At 44.5% G+C, this 19,718-nt stretch overlaps 1 protein-coding gene across 7 annotated transcripts in view; it reads left to right on the top strand.

Annotated features, from left to right (window-relative positions):
- The first annotated feature begins 6,622 nt into the window (after positions 1-6,622).
- SIPA1L1 (signal induced proliferation associated 1 like 1) overlaps positions 6,623-19,718 on the top strand; it is a 251,854-nt gene continuing 238,758 nt past the window's right edge. For 2 of the 7 annotated variants that reach the window (XM_073638886.1, XM_073638883.1), the window contains exon 1: positions 6,626-7,116. The gene's annotated coding sequence lies outside the window, so the exon portion shown is untranslated. Of the gene's footprint in view, positions 7,117-19,718 lie in introns of all 7 variants that reach the window. The other 5 variants (XM_073638885.1, XM_073638884.1, XM_073638889.1 and 2 more) reach the window with 5 other exon arrangements.

The following is a 19,718-nucleotide window of genomic DNA, read 5'->3' as shown; positions in this document are numbered from 1 at the left end:
CTGGAATTACGCGGCTGCTGGCATGAGACTTGCCCTCCAATAGATCCTTGTAAATGGATTTAAAGTGTATTCATTCAAATTAGAGGGACAATTTAAATTAAAAAGCTTAGAGCTGCCTCCACCACAGGGGGGCTCTCTCGACCCACCAGCGGACAGGCACCAGTATTGGCAGAGGGGGGCTGGCCGTCAGGGTTCACCGCGGCTCTGGCACAAACCCGGCGACACGGAGGTGGCACGGGCAGGAGCGGACTGAACGTGTCGGCTTCTCACTTTTTGGATTTTAGAAGGGCATGACATGCCTATATCTGTGTCTCCCCCTCCTTTTACTCCTCCACCTCTTTTCTTTTCGCATGACTATATGTACTTGTCACTTTTCCATGTGTTAGTTGTGTCTTCTGAGCAGTTTGTCAGCTTTTGGACACCTTTGAAGGTGTTTTCTATGTGTTTCTATGTGTTTTTGTTTGCCTGCCATTGGTTTTAACGGTGTTCGAAGGTGTTCGACGAACAGTTCGACGAACAGTTCGGCGAACACACGGGTGTTCGACGAACCGAACCGAACTCGAACACTACGGGGGTGGCTCAACACTAGACATTATGTAGGAGGGCAATGTGTGGGGGAATATTATGGAGAGGGGCAGTGTGGGGGGACATTATGGAGAGGGGCAGTGTGTGTGAGACATTAGGAGAGGGGCAGTGTGTGTGGGATAATATGAAGAGGGGCAGTGTGTGGGGGATATTATGGAGAGAGGCAGTATGTGCAGGATATTATGGCGAGGGGCACTGTGTGGGGGAATATTATGGAGAGAGGCAGTGTTTGGCAATATTATGGAGAGAGGCAGTGTGGGGGATATTATTAAGAGGGGCAGTGTGTGTGTGACATTATGGAGAGGGGCAGTGTGTGTGGGAGGTATTATGAAAAAGGGCAGTGTGTGGAGGGATATTATGAATGGTTGTTTGGGGGGACATTATGGAGAGGGGCAGTGTGTGCTGGGGACGTTATGCAGAGGGTCAGCGTGTGGGGGACATTATGTAGGAGGGCAGTGTGTGGGGGAATATTATGGAGAGGGGCAGTGTGGGGGGACATTATGGAGAGGGGCAGTGTGTGTGGGATAATATGAAGAGGGGCAGTGTGTGGGGGATATTATGGAGAGGGGCAGTATGTGCAGGATATTATGGCGAGGGGCACTGTGTGTGGGGAATATTATGGAGAGGGGCAGTATGTGCAGGATATTATAGCGAGGGGCACTGTGTGTGGGGAATATTATGGAGAGAGGCAGTGTTTGGCAACATTATGGAGAGAGGCAGTGTGGGGGATATTATTAAGAGGGGAAATGTGTGTGGGACATTATGGAGAGGGACAGTGTGTGTGAGATATTATGGAGAGGGGTAGTGTGTGGTGGACATTATGGAAAGGGGCAGTGTGTGGTGGATATTATGGTGAAGGGCAATGTGTAGGGGACATTATGGATAGGTCAGTGTGTGGGGGATATTATGGAGAGGGGCAGTGTGGGAGGAACATTATGCAAAGGGGAAGTGTGTGGTGTATATTTTGGAGAGAGGCAGAGTGGGGGGAATATTTTGGAGAGGGGCAGTGTGGGGGGATATTTTGGGATATTATAAAGAGGGGAAATGTGTGTGGGACATTATGGAGAGGGACAGTGTGTGGGATATTATGGAGAGGGGCAGTGTGTGGTGGACATTATGGAGAGGAGCAGTGTGTGCGGGATATTATAGTGAAGGGCAATGTGTGGGGGACATTATGGAGAGGGGTAGTGTGTGGGGGATATTATGGAGAGGGGAAGTGTGGGGGACATAATAGAGAGGGGCAGTGTGTGGAGAATATTATGGAGAGGGGCGGTGTGGGGGGATATTATGGAGTGGGGGGACATTATGGAGAGGGGCAGTGTGGCGGGATATTTTGGAGGGGCAGAGTGAGGGGAATATTTTGGAGAGGGGCAGTGTGGGTGGGAGATTTTGGAGAAGGGCGGTGGAGGAGGAGTTATTTTGGAGATGAGCAGTGTGGGGTGGAATATTTTGGAGACGGGCAGTGTGGGAGGGTCATTGCAAAGCGGGGCAGTGTGGGGGATATTTTGTACACGAAGCACATTGAATTGCAATTATTTATTCAGGGATGCAAAATGGGATACATTAATATTTATGGGGCATTATAATGATACTTTTAGTTTTAAGGGCATCGTGTTGGGAAGCGATGCTGTAGACAGAGAAAAGGGAAGTCTGCAGAGAAGAGCTCTGGGTGTGAAATCTTATTATGGCGTCTGTATTACATGGAGACAAAAGAAGATGCCACCTGAATGTAAATATTTATTTGTGATACTGCCTATGTATCATCAGTACTATGGTTGCTGTATTGTCCGCAGTCTGATGATGACTGATAAGAACAACTCCCAGTCTCTTTAGCATTGTTAAGGACATACTGGGCAGTACTGTGGTTCAGCGGTTAGCACTGTTGCTTTTCAGTGCTAGGGTCCTGGGTTCAAATCCTACCAAGGACAACATATACAAGGAGTTTGTATGTTCTCCCCATGTGTGCATGGGTTTTCTCCCACACTCCAAACATACTGATAGGGAATCTAGAATGGGACCCCCAATGGGGACAATGCTGATAATGTCTGTAAAACATTGTGGAATTAATGGTGCTATATAAGTAAAGTAAAATAAATAAATACTGGGAGTTGCATGTTCATGTGATACAAGTATATATGGGGTTGACCTGAAACTGCAATAGATCACTGTACTAAGCTTGGTGATGTATTCATGTACTGACAGTGTTTCTGGTAATATATTCATATACAGACAGTGGTCCTAGTGATGTATCAAGTACTGATAGTGTATTCACGTGCTGACGGTGGTTCTAGGACTGCATTCATGTACTGACGGTGGTTCTGGTGCTACATTTATGTGCTTCATATTAAAACTGAAAAATTTTCTAAACTTAGTTATGAGAATATGAGGATTTGGTTGAGTTTCTTTTCCAAACACTCAGTGTAAGGTTGAGTGTTTCACACTGAATTTCTTTTGGAGCAGAAACTCTCCAAATCCTTATCAAATCCTCAAAACTTGGCAAATGTATCAATGTACTGACGGTGGTTCTGGTGATGTATTCATGTAAGTACCCCTTTAAAAATTTTTTGCGGCCCTTCGGATTGGTTCAGTATGACAATGTGGCCCTGGACCAAACATGTTGTACATCTGTGATATATACTGTAGGGATCTCTCTATATACACACTCACTGTAGGGCAGCACAGTCTGCATGTATATATACTGTGGGGATCTCTCTATATACACACACAGTGTAGGGCAGCACACAGCATGTATATATACTGTGGGGATCTCTATATACACACAGTGTAAAGCAGCACACAGCATGTATATATACTGTGGGGATCTCTATATACACACAGTGTAGAGCAGCACACAGCATGTATATATACTGTGGGGATCTCTATATACAGTGGAGACCAAAAGTTTGGACACACCTCATTTAAAGATTTTTCTGTATTTTCATGACTATGAAAATTGTACATTCACACTGAAGGCATCAAAACTATGAGTTAACACATGTGGAATTATATACTTTACAAAAAAGTGTGAAACAACTGAAAATATGTCTTATATTCTAGGTTCTTCAAAGTAGCCACCTTTTGCTTTGATGACTGCTTTGCACACTCTTGGCATTCTCTGGATGAGCTTCAAGAGGTAGTCACCGAAAATGGTTTTCACTTCACAGGTGTGCCCTGTCAGGTTTAATAAGTGGGATTTCTTGCCTTATAAATGGGGTTGGGACCATCAGTTGTGTTGTGCAGAAGTCAGGTGGATACACAGCTGATAGTCCTACTGAATAGACTGTTAGAATTTGTATTATGGCAAGAAAAAAGCAGCTAAGTAAAGAAAAACGAGTGGCCATCATTACTTTAAGAAATGAAGGTCAGTCAGTGCGAAAAATTGGGCAAACTTTGAAAGTGTCCCTAAGTGCAGCTGCAAAAACCATCAAGCGCTACAAAGAAACTGGCTCACATGAGGACCGCCCCAGGAAAGGAAGACCGAGAGTCACCTCTGCTTCTGAGGAAAAGTTTATCCGAGTCACCAGCCTCAGAAATCGCAGGTTAACAGCAGCTCAGATTAGAGACCAGGTCAATGCCACACAGAGTTCTAGCAGCAGACACATCTCTACAACAACTGTTAAGAGGAGACTTTGTGCAGCCGGCCTTCATGGTAAAATAGCTGCTAGGAAACCACTGCTAAGGACAGGCAACAAGCAGAAGAGACTTGTTTGGGCTAAAGAACACAAGGAAAGGACATTAGACAAGTGGAAATCTGTGCTTTGGTCTGATGAGTCCAAATTTGAGATCTTTGGTTCCAACCACCGTGTCTTTGTGCGACGCAGAAAAGGTGAACGGATGGACTCTACATGCCTGGTTCCCACCATGAAGCATGGAGGAGGAGGTGTGATGGTGTGGGGGTGCTTTGCTGGTGACACTGTTGGGGATTTATTCAAAATTGAAGACATACTGAACCAGCATGGCTACCACAGCATCTTGCAGCGGCATGCTATTCCATCCAGTTTGCGTTTAGTTGGACCATCATTTATTTTTCAACAGGACAATGACCTCAAACACACCTCTAGGCTGTGTAAGGGCTATTTGACCAAGAAGGAGAGTGATGGGGTGCTACGCCAGATGACCTGGCCTCCATAGTCACCAGACCTGAACCCAATCGAGATGGTTTGGGGTGAGCTGGACCTCAGAGTGAAGGCAAAAGGGCCAACAAGTGCTAAGCATCTCTGGGAACTCCTTCAAGATTGTTGGAAGACCATTTCCGGTGACTACCTCTTGAAGCTCATCAAGAGAATGCCAAGAGTGTGCAAAGCAGTCATCAAAGCAAAAGGTGGCTACTTTGAAGAAGCTAGAATATAAGACATATTTTCAGTTGTTTCACACTTTTTTGTTAAGTATATAATTCCACATGTGTTAATTCATAGTTTTGATGCCTTCAGTGTGAATGTACAATTTTCATAGTCAAGAAAATACAGAAAAATCTTTAAATGAGGTGTGTCCAAACTTTTGGTCTGTACTGTACACACACTGTAGGGCAGCACATAGCATGTATATATACTGTGGGGATCTCTATATACACAGTGTAGAGCAGCACACAGCATGTATATATACTGTGGGGATCTCTATATACACAGTGTAGGGCAGCACACAGCATGTATATATACTGTGGGGATCTCTATATACACAGTGTAGGGCAGCACAGAGCATGTATATATACTGTGGGGATCTCTCTATATACACAGTGTAGGGCAGCACACAGCATGTATATATACTGTGGGGATCTCTCTCTATATATATACAGTGTAGGGCAGCACACAGCATGTATATATACTGTGGGGATCTCTATATTCACAGTGTAGAGCAGCACACAGCATGTATATATACTGTGGGGATCTCTATATACACAGTGTAGGGCAGCACACAGCATGTATATATACTGTGGGGATCTCTATATACACAGTGTAGGGCAGCACAGAGCATGTATATATACTGTGGGGATCTCTCTATATACACAGTGTAGGGCAGCACACAGCATGTATATATACTGTGGGGATCTCTCTATATATATATACAGTGTAGGGCAGCACACAGCATGTATATATACTGTGGGGATCTCTATATACACAGTGTAGGGCAGCACACAGCATGTATATATACTGTGGGGATCTCTCTATATACACAGTGTAGGGCAGCACACAGCATGTATATATACTGTGGGGATCTCTCTATATATATATACAGTGTAGGGCAGCACACAGCATGTATATATACTGTGGGGATCTCTATATACACAGTGTAGGGCAGCACACAACATGTATATATACTGTGGGGATCTCTATATACACAGTGTAGGGCAGCACACAGCATGTATATATACTGTGGGGATCTCTATATACACAGTGTAGGGCAGCACACAGCATGTATATATACTGTGGGGATCTCTATATACACAGTGTAGGGCAGCACACAGCATGTATATATACTGTGGGGATCTCTATATACACAGTGTAGGGCAGCACACAGCATGTATATATACTGTGGGGATCTCTATATACACAGTGTAGGGCAGCACACAGCATGTATATATACTGTGGGGATCTCTATATACACAGTGTAGGGCAGCACACAGCATGTATATATACTGTGGGGATCTCTATATACACAGTGTAGGGCAGCACACAGCATGTATATATACTGTGGGGATCTCTCTATATACACAGTGTAGAGCAGCACACAGCATGTATATATACTGTGGGGATCTCTATATACACAGTGTAGGGCAGCACACAGCATGTATATATACTGTGGGGATCTCTATATACACAGTGTAGAGCAGCACACAGCATGTATATATACTGTGGGGATCTCTATATACACAGTGTAGGGCAGCACACAGCATGTATATATACTGTGGGGATCTCTATATACACAGTGTAGGGCAGCACACAGCATGTATATATACTGTGGGGATCTCTATATACACACACTATAGTACGTCACAGGGAGGATCACACAGGGCACGGGGGCGGTAAGTTCCCGGATACACGGAGGGGCTCCCAGGTGACCCCTGTGTGTCTCTCTGTGCCGGGATGTGATGCTGCGCCCGGTCACCAGCAGGGGGCTCCTGCAGGGTGTGTGCAGCCCCGGGCTCCGTGCAGAGCCGGCTCTGCCTCTCGGGGGAACGCGGGCGGGCGGACGTCTCTCCATGGCAGCAATCGGAGTTCGGTCAGTACCAAGTCTAGAAGAACGGGGAGGCGTGATTTGTTGCCATGGCAACCCATACCGCCCTCGGTACCGCCTGTCGCCATTTTGGCCAATAGGAAGTCTCGCGAGAATCAGCCGCAGGGGCTCAGTGCGGGCGGGGAGTAACTTTGTTCTCAACTTGTGTGATCGAAGAACGGAGTCTGAGTGGAAAGGGAGAGGCCGCCCGGAATATCGGGGTCTACGAGCCCCAGGACTGGTGCGGCGGGCGGTGCGCGCTCTCACCCCGGCTGGATTATAGTGTGGACGGAGCGCAGCCTGCGGGAGGAGCGGAGCGAGGTAAGAACGTCTGCGGCGGGGACGGAGGAGCGGAGCACCGGGCGCCGGCACACCGAGAGGAGCACTGCTACACGGCAGCGCACTGCACTGCTCCACTGCACCACTGCATACACCTCACTGCACTGGATCCATCACACAGAGGACCCACTGCATACACCACACTGCACTGGATCCATCACACAGAGGACCCACTGCATACACCACACTGCACTGGATCCATCACACAGAGGACCCACTGCATACACCACACTGCACTGGTACATGGCATAACACACTGCACTCATCACATAGAGCAACCATCACCCACTGCACTGGTACATAGCATCCCCCATCACTCATAGCACACATACATAGCACTGGTACACAGCATCCCCCATCTTAACAGGGCATAATACAGCCTGTACACACTGCACCCATCACACACAGTACTGGCACACGGCATTCCCCCATCATTTAGTGCACACATCATACAGCATCCCCCATCAAACACTGCACCCATTACACAGCATTGGTACACAGCATCATAACAGTGCACAATACAGCTGGCATACAGATCACACATCATACATAGGGCTGGCACACTGCATCCTCCCATCACACTCGGCACTGGTACCCCACAGCACAACACCCAGTCACTAAAGTAATTGTATCATGGGCATCATTGCCCAGTGTGCCACACATCTCTCCTTGCTGACCAGTATGTGACACTGTGTATTAGCTGGCAAAGCAAGTGTTAGACTTCACCACGCAGTACACACTGCCACGCTACTCTGCCCTTACTGGTTCGGGGTGCCACGCTACTCTGCCCTTACTTGTTCGGGGTGCCACGGTACTCTGCCCTTACTGGTTCGGGGTGCCACACTACTGTACCCTTACTGGCTTGGGGTGCCACGCTACTTAGTCCTCACCTCGAAGTCTACAACCCACAGCATTAGCTCTTGCCACATAGAAAGTAAATGTCACCCTCTTTGCACAGCATACTCTGCCACACAGGGCACTGTGCCCTCTCCACATTAGATTTTGCATCTTTCTACCATACATACCAGTACTTTATCTAACACTGTTGGTGTAAGACCCCCTGGGATGGGCATGATAAACCTTTCTATGACCCTGTGCACTTTGACCCCTCCGTCACTGTACTGATAGCACCTATGAGAGGGCACCTTCCTGCTGTGGATATATGGGTGCCCTGTGAGTGGTGGGCAGCTGCTGTGACTCTCCATTGTGTACAGTATCTCGTGGCTTTGTGTGTGCGCCCGGCAGACATGGCGCTAATCTCATTCACAGCTGTGTTACACCGAGTAGTTGTCACAAGCCGGTGATTTATTGCATTCTTCTGGCCACCAGCAATCTTTCAGCACTTTCCTCCACATACACAGCTCTGTTTTCTCCATCTCCGCTCATGCATTTGCTGCACACACGTTTTCCACCCACACTCTTTTTTTTCTTTTTTTTATGTCGACGAGATGCTGAACTGTACAGAAAATTATTTTTCTACAACTTCTCTCGGCATTAGTGACATCACCAAGTCTTTGATGTCATCACTAAGTCAGTTGATAGGGTCAGGCAGCTTTCGAGATCTATTTGCTCAGGGAGTAAGTGGATGGACGTCTATCTTTGCTCAGACCGGTTCATCAGACACAAATGCCGCCACCAGTATTACCAGCGGCAGAGGGTTTCCAGTGACTGGTACCTATTCATTTTGAGTAGGGTCGCAGGAGCTGGCATTTGTAATTTGCTGTCTTTAGGGTTTATATAAATGGCCATAGTAGTGCAGAACTGGACTTCTTTACCCACAATACCGTATGGGGCCATACAGAACCTTTGTATGCCTCCACTATAGTGTCGCCATATAGCTTATGTCTATTCACGCTACACTTCATGCTGTACGTTTGAAGGTGTAGTCGGGAAGAGTTGCCAATGTATACCTCAAAAAATTAAATTGGGAAAATCCCTGTGCTCCACCAATTCTGCTGCTGTTTTCTGTTTTGCACTGCGTGCAGAGATATTCACATTTGTTGCTTTTGGAGCACAGTATGTGAAATCTCTTCTTTGCACTCCAACTAGGCATTTTTTCAGAGTCTTCTCTGGGGGTGGGGGTCATGCTCTTTCACTCCTCCCTCCCAGACACTACCAATCACATCTCGGCAGAATCTTAGACTAATACACTCTTTGATCAACTGCTAAGCTGTGATTGGTGGCGTCTTGTAGGGAGGGGTGACAGGGTAAGCCTCCAGAGAAGACTGTGAAGAAACACCCAGTTGATCTACAAGCGGAGATTTCACATACTGCGCTCCAAAAGCAACAAATGTGAATATCTCTGCAATGGAGCTACGCAGCACAAAATGGAAAAAAGCGTCAGAATCAGAGGAACTCTGTTTTTTTTTTTGTTTTTTTTAGAAGGTCCTCTTTAAATGTTTTTCAGTTAACGTCATTATAGGATCCATGCTGTAATTACATAAAGAACAACATATTACTGTAGCCAGATTTTTTATTCTAGTCGTTGGAATACAAGAACTTGTATAGACCTCAAAATTTAAAGTTTGGTGCCAGCAACGTATTGGATGTGTCCTGGGAGACCTTGGTTGAGTTGCCCTTTGTAGTGACGTCCGTGTACATGATACTATATACTGTCTAGTGAAGAAGAGATGTGAATGTTGCTTCTCGGGATGCAGTTACGGGCAGCAGTTGTCTGACATGTCAGTCCAAGAGTAGGTTTTTCTGAAGATTGAGCTGTCTGTAGCCTTCATGGAAATCCACATCATCACTTATTAAATCTGGAATACACGTTTATCACGTGTGTGTGAATGGGACTGTAGCGCATGCAGGAGAGGGCTCGGCACATTTTCCCATAGATTCGTATCCGTGACCTTGGCTGTGTAATTGCTGGCGTAGTTGATGGGTAGCGCGGGTCAGGGTGATTGTATTGAAGCGACCGTACTAAGAGCCACTTAATGTAAGTCTTTTTTGCCTGGTATCACATAACATGTGAGCTGTAGGAAGATGTCATTAATCATTCAGCCTTCCATAGTATAACACCTTCTTTGTGCTGTATTCACGACCTACTGAAATGTATAGAATAGAGAGCTCGGCCATGTAGACGACTGTAATCCGAAGAGCGGCCTGCAGCGACCCGCCAAATAACTGAGTCCATAAACGTAGCAGATATCTAGTGAAATGCTCCTCTGGAAAATCAGAAGTGGCCATACAGATGAGATGACTGTCAGACGAACCTTCGGTTTTTTGGAGAATCGGTAAACCATGGACTGTATGAGGGTGTCCTGACTGTTACACAATCACAGATGTTGGGGAAAGTAAGGGTCAGAAATGTTGAATTTCAGTGCCTCATCCCTTTGATCTGGAGGCCAGGTATTGAAAACCATTATTAAAATTGGGCCAGTCACCGCCACAGATTGCAGAAGTGACTGGTTCCATGTGCCCATCCACAGCCCAGACGAAATATGCCAACATACACCAGACCGACATCTGCCACTTTGCTAAGTTAATGAAACTCTAGAAATGTCGGGTGTAGAGTTGGTGCAAATCAATTCGGAGGACCCGGTACATGGGTTATGTCCATAATCTGTAGCCTTGAGAAAATCCTTTTAGCTGACGTCATCCGCGGCTTCTCTTTTGATTTGTTGGCCTGATGCAGTGTTTTCATTGATGCCCCAGGCCGACCAATCAAAAGAAGAAACTTGGATGCCATCACCTGAGAGGTTGTTCTTAGGCCTCTTGTCAGGTGGCCACAGCTTACTAACGTGGCTCATGGTCTGGGTCCTTCAAATCAATGTGTACCAACTTTACTCCCCTAAGGGTTTTTCTAGGGTTCCAATAACTTGGTAAAGTGGCCGGTGTCACACTGGCCTGAGGCTATGTTCACACTTTGTCAGGAGTTCAAAAACCATGAGTTTTCTAGTAGAGGTTTTGGAGGAGTTTTTCTTTTCCTCAAGTGGTATTGGAAGATGTTATTTTCCTGAAGAGTTTCTTGAAGCTTTTTGATTGGACTGTACCTAGTTTTGAGAGGTCTCCTTCAGGAAACGCTATGAAGAACTGACACAAACTTTCTTGTTTTCCTCAGGAGTTTTTCAAATGTCCTTCGGGAAAAAAAAGGCTCCAAAAAATCCTCATATCAATAGCAAAGTGGATTTCCTATAGAAAGTTTTCCAGTATTTTTTGAGGAGGATTTTTGGTGAGTTTCTACTCAAACTCCTTAAACTGGTTTCACACATTTGTGAAGCATGGACAGTTCTTGTATTGAAAGACCTAACTCAACGTCAAATCTCGCAACCTGTGCTCTCTGCTTCATATATGCTTATTGAGGAGTTACCTCAGGATAGGAGACCCGGCGGGCTGGTCTTCCGTGTTTCATGGCCGTGTGAAACCTGTCTTACGCTGGACCAGATAGTCTGCTGGTCTCATGACCAGAACGCAACAGCCTCATAGGTTTATATCAGGCTGTTGAGTTTGGGTTTGGAGAACCACAGTCGGTCCGGATAGCTTTGTCCGTTCTCGGACTGTGGATGTCAGATGACTGAAACCAGCTAACTCTACATGTGAACAAGCTTTAAAGCTGCTCTTGGGTTTCATGCACACAGCAGAATTTTTTTTACAAGAGACTATATGGAGCACTATGGAGTCCCTATGGCTCTGTATCGTGGGGATGGACGCCCTCGGAGTCCTGCTTGTTTAGTGCTCCTCGCGTCGTCACATTATGGTCATATTCGCAATGCTCCTACAGTAGACATGCTCCATAATACAGCATCTGATGGCACATGCTTAAAGGAAGGCAGACGTCTGGCGGTACAACGGTCGCAGTGTTCAGGTTACGCAGACGGAAAATCTGCCGATTATTCCAGTCCCAGCACGGTGGACGAGAGTTTTATAAAATCCTTTGTCTATGGAGCTGTCAAATCCAGGTCAGGAGACCGGGGCCGATCCTTACATCGTGGTCTGTACTCCGGCTGTGAATGAGGCTTTAAACTTTTGGTTCGCATCCCCTCCTCGGTTTGACGAAGTGACAAAATGCATGCAAAACTGCACCAAGGGCATGTGCGCACCTTGAGCTTTTTTGCAGCAGATTTTTTTTGCCAGTGCTTTGGCAAGAAAAAAAATGCATAGAACCTGCATATTTTTTACTTGTTTTTATTTTATTTCATTTATTTGAATGGGTGAAAATTACTGAAATCATTCACATGCTGCAGCTATTAAAAAAACCACTTTGGTTCATAGCTGTAGAAATCTCCTTCACTTGACTAGCACAGTAAAACACTTTACTTTTCCATGGCAAAACCGCGGCGTGTGAACAAGGGCTAAGGGCCCATTCGCATTTCTGATTTTCTCGTGTGAGTGCTATCCATGGTTTTCACGGATGGCCCTCATACTTGTGATAGTCTACAGGGCCATTCATATGTCCATGATTTTTCACGCGCCGAAAAATTGCACAGTGTGTCCGATTTTGATCCGAGCGTCTCTTCACAATTGGCAATGCTATTCTATGGGTCAGTGAAATAATCAGACACCACTCAGATGTCACCTGAGTGCAGTCTGATTTTCATGGACTGTCAAAAACTAGAAGTTAGCAAAACTTTTTTTTTCTCTCTCCACGTACGAGAAAAACTGATAACCCTCGGGCCACACAGTGATAAAAAAAAAACAGTCCTTTTTTCTCGTACGTGGAAAATACTTGCATGTGAATGAGGCCTAAGTGTTTTGTATTTGCAGTATATTATTTAGTTTAATGTCTTCTGTTATGTATCAGCGGCAAATTCTTATGTATAGGTTTTCTTGTAGGATGTTTCCTTTTTATTCACTTGAATGAAGTGAAATCGTGTGGCCTTTTTTATGGCCTTCTTTTCATAGGTGTGAACTTGCCTTTACGGCTAATGAGACTTTAATCAGTCAATTAGCATTTGTCTGTGGACTTGTAATAAAAAGCCTGGACCCTTTGAACTATTGTTTTCCTGTAGGGCCATCCTGGAATAGTATGTGTGCGTCCCTGACACATCATTTCCATATAAATGAAGAACATGGAACATTTTGTGGGCATCTTACTGCTCAGAATTGACTTATTTTTGGAGATCTTCAGCAGGATTGCCCAAAACGAGAAACCAGGTGAGCAATGTGCATAGAAATGTGCCAGAGGCACCCATCTTGGTTGAACATAGGGTCACTAAAAATATCAAAGTAACCCCCTCGTTTGCTTTTAAAGATGCCACCTGTAAGCAGATTTTATTCCGCAAATCTGATCAAAATCAGATATGTCTTTGCTTTTTTCTTTTTAAACTAAAGTGTATTGGGAAAAAGAGGGATGGGGCATGTTGGATTTTAACATGCCCCATCCTGTATGCTTCAAAGGAGTCCTAAATAATCTTGCCTGTGACTTGTCCTTGCTGACTATTTCTAGCTCTCCAGACAAAACCAACTAGGTCAAACGCTGTCAACCAGGGGAAAAGATTCTCATGTGTTTTTAGGCTACAGGCCAGTATGGCAAATCTCGCCTCCCCGACAACATACTGTTTAGTTTTACTGGCACAGGAGCCTGAAGCTTTGTGTCTGGGAATGATGAGCATATGACAGATGCAATATAAGTTTTAATGAAAATCCTAATGCTTCGGACTTTCCCAGCAGGGCATCCTGGGGAGTGTAGTTCTTCAGCCGCTGGAGAGCTGCAACGTGTAAATGTGTGTGAAATCCTCCAGTCACACACTTTTTTTATTTTTTTTTTAAGGGGTCTTTTTTTTCTAATTTCCCCATGGTGTTGTAACGTAATGTTTTAGTCGGAATATATATAATGCTCCAGCATTTTACTCTGACATTTGTAAAGACCGCAGCTTAAACAAAGGGTAAGTGGGGCCGTGAGCGAGCGGAGGAGCTCGCATCTGAAAGGAGCAGCGGAACAAAGAGACAGAAGGTGTGGGCTGTGACAAGTGCTGGGGACAAGCGCCAGGACATTCCTCAGATCAAAAATTTATTTTTTATTCATTTTTTTTTATTTTTTTTAATATAAATAACTTAACTTCACAGATGGCCGGGACCAAGAGGACAATCCAGTTTTACCCTTCCTTCATTTTAAGATTTAGTTACATTGAATTTGTTAATTAAAAGGTTTTACACTAAAAATGGCTGCTTCCTTCTAAAAACAGCTCCACCCCTGCTAATTGGTTGTGTCTGGTATTGCACCTTTTTCAAAGTGAACTGAGTTGCAGTACTGTACACAAGCGGTGGTACCTGTAGGAGACAGCAACCCAAAGAACGTCACTTAATATAGAATTAACATGTTGTAATTTGCTATCATATACACTATTTAAAGGGATTGTCTAGGTTTGGGGTTCAAATCTGCAGTCACTCTGTCTGCAGACTTGTGAGTCCTCACTGTGTTTTGTCAGGATTCTTCGGCGCTGTATGTGGATGGTAATTTGCATACTCCCAGCCACCTTCCAACTAGCCGTATCTGGCGTCGTCAATTCACTTGTATTGAGCGAGGTGACTCGCGTCTAGTTGGCATGTCACAACATGTATGCAAATCACGTCCAGTGCTGACACCGGGGAATCCTGACAGTACGCACACTGCGAGCTGGGAGGATTCACTTTATATGACTGCAGCCATGAGCCCCAAGCCCGGACAACCCCTATAAGGGTCATTGAGGGCTGTTCTTGGGGTGCGGAAGATTTACGGTCATATATACTGTGTATATAGCGTCTTTCAAGCGTTATTTCAGGTGGCTTTTTTATCAAGCTGTCCCACTCCAAAGAAAACTCCTTAAAAAAAAGTAAGGAGCAAGAGAAAATATTTAGGGGTTGAACCAACACCTTTGTCAGGTCGGATCTATGCCGGCACGGTGGTGACCGTGCAGTTATGGAAAAGTCCACGTATGTCTGCTCTGCTGCACCTTGTCCATCCTTCGAGTCGCTCCTCGGTGCCTGTGACCTTGGCTTTGTGTACGGTGATGGATGTGGGTTGATGACGAGATCCCCAGAGGTTGACGTTACAGTTCTGTTTCCTTCCATACATATGTAGTTGTACTTCCCTTTGTAATATTTAGGTTATTGGTGCCGTACTGGCAGAGAGGTCTCCCTTGTGTGTCCTTCTTCTCTGCTCCTGAATGGATTGTTACTGGGGTCATTGTTGGGCTTCCTGTATTAAGTGCACAGTCTGTTTGATGTAATGTGACTATTAACACTTCCGCAGGCAAAAATGAAGCTCGCACTTCGTTATCACAAACGACGTAATGTGACAGACGATATTGAAATGGTGCGGTGCTCCCAAATAGCTATGGCTCCCTTACCACCATCTCCTCAACTTCCCTGATCTTTTTTCTGTCCTTTATCAAACTGAAGGACCATAAACGAAAACTGTCTGACTTTTATTCTTTTTTTCCCTATTAATGGGGAGTGGGAGCAAATTATTTTATATCTCCCAAAGACCACCTGTAAAGAAGACCAGATTTTTTTCTAACGGATATCCAGTTTTAACCCTATGTTATGCATACTTATAACTTTCATTAAAGGGGATCCTTATCAGCCAAAATTAACTTTATAAACTAACAACATAGCCTTCGTAAGGGATATAACCTCCTATAATATTTTTACTTTTAATGGTGTAATTGCTACCTCCGTTCTGCAGAAGCTGAAGTTTAATCAAGCATTCTAATGACAGTGATCGGTGCACCCTGGGTGTAACCAAGAGGCTCAGTGCACCATAATACCCGCTCACTTTGCATGCCCTGCCTCCTTCACTGATGATTGACAGCACTGGCTTACTTGAGCTTTCTTTTTAGACATTGCTGTCTCCGGGCAAGCCAGGGCTGTCAGTCTTCAGTGAACAAGTCGGGACATGTATAACCAGTAGGCGGTATGGCGCACTAAACCTCTTGGCCACACCTAGGGTGCACCGAGTACCCTAATTAGCATACTTGATTAAATGTCAGCTTCTCAGAACGGAGACAGCTATTGAAACCTTAAAGGTGATATATTCATAGGGGCTATATCCCCTACAAGGCTATGTATTTTGTCATCCTAAACTGACAGCATAAACGTACTCCCTTTAAGAAGACCACCTCCCTATAAGACCTCATTTGAGTGTTCATCGCTATATTAAGGTATTAAAGCCCCTCATACACATTGAATTAAAGTCATCTGAACCTGCTGACCTTCTAATGTGTATGTGGGCCTCTTTCTTAAACTGTCAGGGTGTAAAAAGGATTGGGCATGTGGCTGAAGCACACAGCTGAGCCTTCATGTATATTGGGGTGGCAGGAGAGATAACTAATGGTCGAACAAGCTATCTCAGGAGTTTGAGCTCCCTTAGGATCCACTCCAACAGGTAGTTAAATATATATATTTTTTACTATGGACACCTCATCCGAAGAGAGCGATCACTGGAGAAGGACATCATGGTCAGAAAAATAGAAGGAACGAGGCGAAGAGGAAGACCAGAAACCCCATGGCTTAATACTATCAAGATAACGGTGGAGAAGACCCTGGTGGACCTATCTAGGCTTCCACAAGATCGATCATCCTACAGATCGTTTATCCATCAAGGCGCCATGGCTTGAGATTGAGTCAAAGGCCGTTTAAAAAACACAAAAAAACAAAAAACAAACAGCAACCCTTTAAAGATCACACATACCGACACTCTCCAGTGCATGGTGTAGGATTAGGCTCCCGTCCACCTCTGCTGGTGTTCTGCTTTATGGTTTCATAGTTAAAATTTACTAAAGTGTTACAGTTTTATTTTATGATCTTTTGACAGATGGGGCATGTCATCAAGTCTGAGTGTCGGCTCCATGTAATGGTGCTTAGGACAAGGAGTAAATGGTTACATATCTTATTTTTATTAGATTTGGCGCAGTATAACCTTGTTTTTATTTTTAAGCTTTATGGCTGTTGGCGTGATGTTTTAATAGTGCTTTCTGTCATCTGATTATAGGAATGTGGTTTACAGGACACTGGTGGTGATTTGTGACCGGCTGCTGCTGTTTACCAGCGTTGGTTTAGCTTATCACAGGCTGCAGAGTTTGTATAATGGTCCCAACAATGATGGGAAACTGGTCGTTTTCAGTGAGCGTACTTTTCCCTTGTATAGTTTATATCGCTGCTTTGTATTGTTCTCACGTGAATCCAGAAGTCAGACAACATCATATATCTAAGTATGGCCTACTTCCGGGAAAAAAACTAGCAAATGCCTTCCTTACAACTTTATAACCAGTTTTACACATTTATAATCGCTCAGGCAAAACTCTTAAAGTGAATGTGTCATCATAAATGAGCTGTGGTTCAAAACAAGTTTTTATACTCTATATATTCTTTCAGACTTTTTTTTTTCATTTCCCTTGTCACTATACAGTTGAAACCAGAAGTTTACATACACAATATAGAAAGAAACATATGCATTTTTCTCAATATCTGATATGAAATCAGAATAAACCTTTCCCATTTTAGGTCCATTAGGATTACCATAATTTTTAATATTTGCCAAATGCCAGAATAATGAGAGAGAGAATGTTTTAAGGCATTTTTATTACTTACTGCAAAGTCAAAAATTTACATACACTAAGATTACCATGCCTTTATACAATTCTGGACTGCCCATATGATGATGTCATGTGTTTGGAAGCTTCTGATAGTTTTTTTTTTGGCAGCATCTGAGTTAATTAGAGACATACTTTTAATGGACACATGAAACACACTGCTTCTTTGTGTAGCATCATGGGAAAGTCTAAAGAAATCAGCCAAGATATCAGGAAGAGAATTGTGGACTTGCACAAGTCTGGCTTATCCTTGGGTACAATTTCAAGATACCTGAAGGTGCCTCGTTCATCTGTACAAACAATTATACGCCAGTACAAACAAGATGGGAATGTCCAGGCATCACACCGCTGAGGAAGGAGATGGGTTCTGTGTCCCAGAGATGATCGTGCTTTGGTCCGACATGTGCATATCAACCCAAGGACAAAAGCAAAGGACCTTGTCAAGATGATGGTGGAAGCTGGTAAGATTTTGTCAATATCCACAGTGAAACGAGTACTGTATCAACATGGGCTGAAAGGCCACTCTGCCAGGAAGAAGCCATTACTCCAAAAGAAACATGAAAAAGCCAGATTAATGTTTGCAAATGCACACAGGAATAAAGACCTTAATTTTTGGAGACATGTCCTGTGGTCTGATGAAACTAAAATTGAACTTTTTGGGCATAATGACCATTGTTACATTTGGAGGAAAAAGGGAGAAGCTTGGAAGCCTAGGAACACCATCCCAACTGTGAAACACGAGAGTGGCAGAATCATGTTGTTGGGTTGTTTTGCTGCAGGAGGAACTGATGCACTTCACAAAATAGATGGCATTATGAGAAAAGAAGATTATGTGGCAATACTGACGCAACATCTCAAAACATCAGCCAGGAAGTTACAGCTTTGGCGGAAATGGGTCTCCCAAATGGACAATGACCTGAAGCATACTGCCAAAATGATAACAAAGTGGCTTAAGGATAAGAAAGTCATTGTTTTGGAGTGGCCATCACAAAGCCCTGATTTCAATCATATTGAAAATGTATGGGCAAAGCTGAAAAGGCAGGTGCGAGCAAGGCGACCTACAAACCTGGATCAGTTACACCAGTTTAGTCAGGAGGAATGGGCCCAAATTCTGACCAACTATTGTGAGAAGCTTGTGGAAGGATATCCCAAATGTTTGACCCAAGTCATTCAGTTTAAGGGCAATGGTACCAAATGCTAATGAAATGTATGTAAACTTTTGACTTTGCAGGAAGTAATAAAAATGCCTTAAAGCATTCTCTCTCATCGATGTCAGCGGTTGTGTGACCCGTCGCATGACTAAATGACGTCATAGAAGGTCCTTTTAGACCATCGCGAGCCGCTGGGGAGCCAGGACGCATCACTGAGGAGACCGGGGGCCATCAGAAGGTAAGCATAATGTTTTTTTTTTTTTTATTTTAAATTCTTTTTTTTTTTTTTACAGGTACTATGGCACCCGGGTCTGGATGAGCGTCTCCTCTTCTCCAGACCCGGGTACCATCTGCACATTGAATCGCTTAATATCCGCATGTGCACATGTAGTCTTGCGGATATTAAGCGATTCAGTGCAAGTCAGTGGCGGCAAAAATGCCGCGATTACGCAAAATAATTGATAGTACTGCGGATTTTTCTGCAATGATAATCCACAGCGGAAATTTCCGCAGCATGTGCTTAGCACATGCGGATTATCATTGGGGAACATGGCAGACCTTCTACCAAGCGTTTAAGTGTTTCTGCGGCAAAATTGCCGCTGCGGAAACGCTTAAACGCATAGTGGGCACACAGCCTAAAGATCACTTTTTTGAAGTTGTCCTACCATCACAGACAGTATTACACCTACATAGAGATAACACAGGATCCACCATTCACAGTAGGTGATGGACACAAGCACACAGCTCTCCTCCTCCTCCTCCCTGTGCCTCTGCACAGGAAATAGAGCATGCCTAGAAATTTCTCCCACATTAGTCCGTCGCCTCCAGCCAATTGTGGCAGCTTTAGAGTATATCTCAAAAGGAAGTGTCAGACGGTCGTATAACTCAGACGAGGATGGCAGTGCAGTGCTCGGACTGG

The sequence above is a fragment of the Phyllobates terribilis genome, unplaced genomic scaffold (assembly GCF_046119375.1).
Source record: "Phyllobates terribilis strain yellow unplaced genomic scaffold, ASM4611937v1 Scaffold_7__3_contigs__length_470593459, whole genome shotgun sequence".
NCBI lineage: Eukaryota > Metazoa > Chordata > Amphibia > Anura > Dendrobatidae > Phyllobates > Phyllobates terribilis.
Note: the sequence above shows the minus strand (reverse complement) of the source record. Positions and strands in the feature narration are given on the sequence as shown.